Raw genomic sequence first — 8,964 nt, forward strand, 5'->3', positions numbered from 1 at the left:
ATCTGTGAATTAACAAACTTTGAACTTTGTTGCCATCCTGCTCCCCACCTGCTCCATTCTTCCCTAACTCCTCCAGACCCAGACTCCAATCTGACTGCAGCAATTGGAATAGAAATCACAGAGCAAGTGTTTGAATTGGCCACGGAGCACACGGCACATTTAAATCTCCAGTGATAACACAGAGAATACAATGAGTAACCCTGATGATTTTTAAGACAAGTATGTACTGTTTTAACTTTATTACACAAAACCACCTGAAGTGATTTTAAAATTAGGGTAATGCTTTTTCACAATAGCCAGGTGAGTGATAGCAAAATTAAAGTACCTAAATGTTGATTTTTGGATAGATTTTAAAAACTCCAAGTGTCATATCAGATAATGTTTCATTAATAACTGACATATGTGTAATTTGGCCAAAGAAAGGTGGCAGAGTTGTTCCAGGAGCAAAATCTACCATTATGCAAAATCAAATGCAGTATTTTTAAGAGGAGTATTTAGTAAAAAGAAGAGGTACCAAAACATACAGAATCCCAGAGGGACAAGTGGACAAAAAAGGGACAGGACTAGTATTCAAAAGGAGGAGGTAAGGCCCAAATATTAACAAATGCTGCTTGAATAAACACATTAGAGATAAAAAAAAAAATAGGACAACTAGTGAGGCCAATACTAAGTGTGTAAAGAGAAAAAAAAAAAGGCTAACCAAAATAGTGAAGAACTGAAGGATAGGATTGTGACTGTACTTTGAAAATGTTGTTTCCTTATGGTGGGGATCTCAACTGGTCCATAGTTTGGGCTGGCTGCTGCTTGGTCCTTGCCAGAATCCATCTTCAGGAGGGTTCAGGCTGGGCTCATTGAAACACAGGGACATGACATTGCTGATGAGACATGAGAAACTTGCCTTAACATGTTTTTGTGCAGCTGAGTATGGAAAGGAAGAAAAACTAAGCAAATGGAATTGCAGTGAATGGGTCTGTGAGAGGGGGAGCATTCCCAGTGGGGGGCCCTGACATGGAGCACACGGGTGGATAGATCTGGGATCAGGACATTGCACTGTGAAGAAGGATATGCTAAAAACGTACCCCAGTCTGATCTGCCTTGGCTCCTTCCTGGAGGACTCTGAGCTGAGCAACTGCTGAGACCCCAAGAGCTGAAATTATTCTCTTATCAGTAGCATTTACACACCTGCCAAACAGGACATTGCACAGCTCCCCTACAGATCACACCTGGTTAAACCCTAGCTGTGGTGTACCTCAGGGTAACATCACAGATGATGGGCCTTTTTTGGCAGCTCAGCTCATTTTCTGCTCTTGATCTTTTCCTGATAAACAGCATTGAGCAGGTTTCTCTACTAGAGGCAAACCTACTTAGCTAACAACTCCAAAATACACCTCAATAAAAATACTATCCCAAGCTTTCCTTACCTGTGTTTAACAGAGAAAGGAGGTGATGAAGCATTTTATTGACTCCTCTACAGAAAAACACAGAAAGATTAAAACATTACCCCTAGATAGGTGCCCCTCCATCATCCTTGGAAACACAATGGTAGTGTTACTCATCCAGGACAGGGTCTTTTCCAAGGCCCTCTGCAAGAGGAATTAGGTAACAGAGCCAGCAGGGAGGAGTTTTATTCAAGAGGATATTCCTGCTAGGCTGCCCCACACCTGTGAACATCATGGATCTGGCAAAGGGCACAACAGTGCTCAGAGGCTGCAAGCTGAAGTCAATTATGTGCCAGGTGCATACAAACCAGGTTTTGTCCACTTTCAGGATGCTTTGCAATCTGATCACACTTCCCACCTCCACCCCACCTGCTCAAATAAAGAGCTAAAAAGCTTCTTTTTGCAACAAAAAAGCACAAAAACTTTTGGGTAATCCTATGCATTCAGAAGCTGCAGCTCAAAATTATTCACCAGATCATCTTTGGTGAAATAATGGCAAAGCTGCTGTATTTAGCCACTGCCTTCCCTGCTCATAGCCTAAATGCCATTCATTTTGAGCCACAGTGTGGTATCTAGCAGCAAATTGCTGTGGCAGCCTGGTTTCCTGGGAGACATCCACCTTCATCTTATGATCTGTGTAACCAGGAGAGTGCTAAGCCTGGCTCAGCTCCCACTGCCCCCGCAACAGTATTTTCACCAGCTCCAACAGGAGGTATTCAAGCCAGGATTTATGCAATCTCAATGAATCCTCATTTGGATGATGGCAAAAATTGCCTTTGTGTTTGACCTGTGAGCAGTGAATCTGCCAGAGAGGAGGTACAAGGCAGCTGGAGGAAAAACAGTCCTTGTTTTGCAAAACAAACATGTTGGTAGTTCCTAACTTTTTATCCTAACATTTAAGGCAGAGTAAAGCTGGAAGTACCACCAATATTCCCAAGTCCATAGGGAGCTACGAGCTGGATAGTCCCCATCTGGTATTCTCTCAGCAAGCTAGGTAAATGCCAACACTTTTGGCCTATCTTTGAGATAAGTGTGTGACAAAAACTTCATCTCTTACATACAAACCTCTGATTTGTAAAATATATGAATTGGAGTCTTTTCAGGTGGAAAAAGAGCTCCTGAGAGGAGCCACTGGCATCCACCTCCCCCTTTGTGGGGGACAGGAATGATGCAGTCACTGACCCTGCCATGTAAAGTTTTGAAGAAATACAAGTTTCTCTCCTGATAAACCTGCATTTCCCCATGCACAACTGGCTTTGAAGGAACCTACCCCTTTGAAAGACTCTATCAGCTGGTTACTCAGCAACTTCTCAAGAACCCAAAAGAGTGTGAGTCCATAAACACTTTCTTGTGCTGTTTTCTTGATGACAAGATCATAGGAGGGACTGGACACTAATATTTTGAGTTCAGTTCAGTTGGTAGGTAATTCTTCTAAACATGTGAAAGGACATTAACCAACACAGAAATAGGAAATTCTAACAGATAGCTTTCTCCAGTTAGAAATTGCATGGTTTTGTATGATTTCCCACCCCCTGAATATAAGCCATTTTCTCCCACAGAGATGACGGACAACAGTCTGACCCCTCCTGGCATTTACTGTTTTCCTTTAGAGAGGTTTTGAAGGCTGGAGCCTGATCCATTCAGCATCAGATGCTGGATTTTATACTCTATTAAATGTTTTCTTTTGCAGAGATATTACTTACACAAGCTTCATTAGCATAGGGAAACTGTTGCCATACATTTCAAACTAAGAACACTTTCCAGGAATCATCCCTTCCAGTAATTTTGCTGCTAGAACTGTCTTGTACAGCAGTCTTCCCTCATGCTCCCTTACAAATGGAAGCCAAACTTGTGCTGCTGCAAACCATCCCAAACAGGGATGCACTTCAAACCTGTCCAGTAGGTTTATCTCAAAGTCCACATGATCTGTGTCTGCTCCCTCCATAAAAATCCTTTCCATTCCTGGAATTGTGATATGAACTCCACCCTTTCCTGGAATACCTGTCATGGTAGGCTTATCCAACAAACTTTAAATAAATGCTGTCATTTTGATTACTAGGCAACTTATTCCTTCCCAGCAGAGCAAATTCCATTCCTTTTCCAGTTGTTTTTCTCCTTTAGATGTATGGGTTGCCTTGTCATAACTTGTTTAGTTACTGACAGCTTGCCACAGCCAGAGCAAAACCATCATTCTCCTCTTGGGTATATTTATTTAAGCCAGGCTTTCTACCAGTCCTTTAGGCAGAACAAGCACTGAACAGCTTCTGTAGGCCAAAGGCAGGAGTGTGCAGAGATTAGGAGTTCAGCAGGGGGCTAAAGTCTTCCTGCAGGTAAAATCTCTCCCAAACTCTGTCTCACACTGCACTGATAAACACAGCTACATCAAATACCAAAATCCAAGTTAAAACAGTGTGAAGGCTCTTCCAATTCAGAATGGATTTCATTCTTGATGTTTAATTTCCAGTTTTGGCTGCACACTTTCCAAAGCAATAGAAAACACTTGTTCTGCATGTTTTCCTTTCTGCTCATTTATCTCCTTGCTTGGATCACACAGGTCTAGAATCCCTTGGCCCAGATTCCTTCCTTGACCCTGAAAAGACTTTTTACAAGTTACATAATTCAGGCTCCTGTTTTCTTTGTGTAGGTTACACAGTGGTGTTACAGTGTCAGCACCAACAACACCACAGTCTGACAGCAGAAACACCCGTGCCATAAAAGTTGGTAACTTCTTACCAAACATTTCCCCTGCCTGCCTCCTTCTCCCCCCATCTGCTGCTCATTTTCTTATCCAGCCTGGTTCATATCTTGCAAATGGCATCCCATTTGGTGGGACACACACTCAGATTGAAGCCAGACACGTTTGCCCAGTCACGCAGGCTTTACAAAAGCATCCATAGTGATGCAATAATATATAATAATTAAAAATAATGTTTAGAAGCTCAATCCAAAGCTTTCCTGATGGGAGGGGAGCTGATGCCAATAATCTGCATGTGAGAAAGTGTAATTAAAGAGTAAGAGGATCATGGCTGCAGCTGTGGAGTTGACAAGGCTGATGCAGTTCATGCTGTTGATTTTCTTTCCACAGACTTTGGAGAAACTGCCCCATTTTGCAGGATTCTTTGGTGGTTCTGCAGGAATGTTCTCCATTAACTGCCACAAAAATGTCCCCTACAGATCCCCTCTTGCAGATGACTGTTGCACACAGGTTCTGACAGCATCTGTGTGGGCTTTGAAGGACCTGAACCTGTCAGCTGACACATGGATAGCAGCGACTAGAGAGATCAGAGCCCATCTGGAAACGGTGCCAGTGGCATTTCTGTGCTATTTCACAGGCTGTAGATGCTGTTTTGTGCAGACATTGTCTGCAGTAAAACACACACAAACTGTGTCTTACAAATGTTGCTGGATTTAAAAGTTTCCTGGAGAAGCAGTGCAAGTTTCCAAATCCAGAAAGAATATTACTGGGACTTGTTGAAGTGCTCAGTATAAACTGTAACACACAAGCCATTAAAATGAGGATATTTGGCATTCAGAGTCACACATATGGGCCTTTCAAAACCATTCTTCTCATTTGGCAGCTCCTACGGTCCTTGAATGATGCACAACCTCCTTTTATATGTTCCTGTAAGATGCTTCTGCAAAGTTGGCATTTTTTAAAATAAATTGTGGAGGAGAAACCTTACCAAGAAACACAGATCTGATTTAAGGGAAACATTGCAAATTGACTTCATTTGCATGATTACTTTTGCAAATCCTAGCTGATATCTGTGCTTTGTGCTCAGTTTTTCATTTGGCTGCTTCTAGACGGGCAAATCTGGAAGCCTACTTGTTCGAAGCAGCCCTGAGCCAGGCTTTGCAAGCGAAATGTCAGCGCTGTCCGAGGCTGGGGACACTTTCTGTGCTGATAAGCACCTCCTCTGAGTGGCCAAACTGATCCATCTCCTGCTCTGACAGTGCCATTGTCTAACCTGACTGTTGAGCGAGGCTTTAAGGCTAAGCAAAGGATAAAACCCTACAATTGACCATGTCCAATGACTGCCTCCATCATGTGACATTTCCTCCACGTACATAAAGGCATAATTGACACTTTGGACCTTGCAGATGTTTTGCAATTCATTTGGTTCCCACAAAGATAGCAGAAAGTAAGTCTCGTGAGCTGGCAATACTGTGTTTTCCTCTGAACACGTTCTTATCTCTAAAAGGTATTTAGATGCAAATTGCATCATGTCTCACAGCCCCACTTGTTTTGTTTTGCTTTTTCCTCTAAACAATCTGTGCCATGATTTTTTTTTTTAACTATGAAAGTATTCAGATATTCCTGGAAAAACTGAGTACCTTTGACTTCTTAGATCACATGCAAACAGCACAATATTCTTCTGCCCTCTGCCCATGGCACTCTGCTTTATGCTTCTTAATTTAATTTGCTTTTCTGACTCTTCAGTGATCCTTTCGAAAGAGAAACCTCTTTGCTAAGAGGCCATTTGCTATGCTGTCAATGAAACAGATTATATGAAAAACTAGTTGGCTTCATCTGGCTCTCAGAGGTTTGGACAAAGGCAGAGCAGCATGGTCAAGTGTGGCCCTCAAACTCTACACAGACATCTTACTACAATCCTAGAGAAATGCTCACTTCTTCATGTAATTGAGCAAAGATTTGTTCTCTGTGGCTTGCCCTTCCTGTGTGTAAAATGGGAAAGAGGAAGGTTCCCTCCTGGTTGAGCTGAGATTTTTCCTGTAAGCAGCCTTTGCTTTCACAGATGGAGACCCCTTGGGCTTTCTTTTCACCCTGTTTGCTCCTAATTAGCTCCCCTGAAGTGACAAGGCAGTAAAGGCAGGGATATTGCAATGTGCAGTATCTGCCTGGCTCACCTTTCTCACTCTGGATTGATCAGAGGCAAGAAAATGGCAGCTCCTCTTTTCCTGGAGGGAAATAAAACCACATTCTTTGGACAAACTCTTCTAGGCTGAAGTCTGCAGGCAAGAACTTCTTCTAGAAGTGAAGGGAGCTCTCTCATCTGCTTCCATACTTCATGTATCACTTGTGCCTCTGTGTGCCTTCACTTTTGTTTAAATAGTGATCAAAAGTTATATCTATTTAAATATAGAAATACATATAATGTTTCTTTCTCTGGTGATGGTAAGATAATACCTTAGTCAGACAAATTGCTGGGCTCAGCAAAAGGTAACGGTGAGATCTATGGCCTGTATCACACAGAAATTCAGGCCAGATGATCTAATGGGCTCCTCTGGCTTTAACACTGATGAAATACTGGAGAGGCAGAGATGGCCTGAGTCACGAGGACCAGTTCCCTGCCTTTGCAGGCAATCACACCTCTTTTACAAATTGATCAAGTGGCACCTTAAAGCTTGGAGGCTTAGTTCCTCATATTTTCACCAGAGTGCTGTTGCGGAAATCCCCCTCTGTGATGTTTAGAAACCTTCAAAAATCCATTTGTGGACAACTTACATATTTGTTCTCATGCCAACACTGCCCTTTGGGTGAAACAGCAATTCTTCTTCCTGTATGTTTAAGGAAACCAACCTTAGCCTTTTGTTTCACTGGGTTAGATGGAGAAACTCCCAACACAGGCCCTCAATTCCTCTGACCACCCCTGTTACCCTTCTTCTGCTCCATGCCACATTCAGGAAAAACTCATCCAGCTCAGGTCACCAGACTGCTACACAGTGCTCCAGGTGAGGGCTCAACACTGGGTGCAGCTTCCACAATTCTTAAAGAAACTCCTCACCTGGTGCTGCATGGAGAGCAGAGCACCTCGTGCAGAGGGGACAGCCTGCTCTGGTTCACTTCCAGCTCTTCTCATGCTCTGGAGCTGGAGAGATCTGAGCACCCCAGGGCTGCAGACCTCATCCCTGAAGCTGGGAGAATGGAGGTGGGAGAGGTGTGAGAAGTGGAAAAAGGCTGCACAACTGAGGCCCATTTGCAGTCCATGTGACAGACCTGGGTGTTTGGACCTTCCCTGAGCACTCACAAACACCTGAAGCCCAGGTGCTTCTCCTGCACCTTCCCAGCTGGCCCTGCTTGGTTGCCCAAGTTGAAGGTTTTGTACCTACAGAGGTAATGCAGAGGCTCAGATGGAGCAAATTGCTGACAACTTTCAACACTTAAACAGGAAAATAGGAACTCTGTCCCTTCCTCCTCACTGTCGAAATCTGCCAAGCAAAACACGGCTAAGCCAGGCTTGCCCAGGATCAGCTCCTCCTCCTCTTGCACAGGCACCCTCATGTGCTCTCTGTTTTATGATCAGATGCCAACTCAAGCATGTGATGAAGCAAATGCACTTACCATGGCACACCTCACGAGCAGGTCAGGGGCAGAACGTGCTGCAACTCAAAACTGAATTTCATTCGAATATTTAAAACCAGGCTCAGGGTTGCATCTCACTGTTATTTCCTGCCACCAGCCTACAAAAAAGATGTTGTTTCATGAGGGGAAAACCCCAAAACTCTTTTACTCTTTCCCTCATAGTAGGTCTGAAACATTTTAGGCAAATAATTTAAAAATTGCCTTTAAGGTCATATATCTGTATTTTACAAATGTTACTTTGAAAGTAAAACCTCCATTTATAAATGTGTGAAAATAATGTATCAGACTTGATGTTATGGCAAATTTATCACAATATCAATATATATAGTTATTATTATTTCATACATGTATACAGAACCTCTCTTACTTGTTATTGCTGGTTCTCTAATACTTGACCTGAACCTGACATACAATGCAGTTTTTTTAAGTTCCTCATACCTTGACTGAGGCCTGCAGTTAAGCAAATTTTGCTTAGGCATCAATTGTACTTTCTTAGTTGTGTGTTTTTAATGCTTAGAACTCATGCTTGATGTTTTACATTTTTGGACAGGTATTTTCACTCCATTGAATGACCAGTCTACTTCATGCAGATGTAAGAAGAATTTGGGGGGATTTTGGCTGTCTGTGACAATTACAGATATTTGAGGAGGGTAACACTACTGGTGTAATTGTTCTGTAACAGAGTAAATGATTCAGTGGGGCACATGTCTTATTGGTGGAGAAAAACCTACTACTTTTTTTGCTGATTAAGTTTAGCTTGCTTAAATGGAATTCTAGAGTACTGTGCATAGTGCTTGGTCATAGTTACAAGGCAGACCTTGGCTCTTTAAATAAGTGGAGAGAATGAGCACTCAAACTCCAAAGTTACTTCAAAACAAACCCCATAGAAAATTTAAAGGAAGGTAAACCTCTTTTTTTTTTCCCAATCCCAAATAGTTTCCCACAAAGAAACATCCAGAGACCTCCAGTCAATAAACAGAGCTACTTCTTCAGTGCTGACTTCTTTACAGAAGCTTTTTTGGGGTCTGGATTAAAAGATGTGAGCACCTAAAAAAACCTGAAACAGAGAAATAAATAAAGTCACCTCAGTGCTTCACGGGTACCCTGCCTTTTGCAAATGCTTGTCCAACCACAACCTAAATAATTCAAACCATCGTTGTCAGGCAGCAGCACAGCTCTCCTCAATAGGCACTTGCCTTA

This window comes from Camarhynchus parvulus, chromosome 5 (genome assembly GCF_901933205.1).
Source record: "Camarhynchus parvulus chromosome 5, STF_HiC, whole genome shotgun sequence".
NCBI classification, from domain to species: Eukaryota; Metazoa; Chordata; class Aves; order Passeriformes; family Thraupidae; genus Camarhynchus; species Camarhynchus parvulus.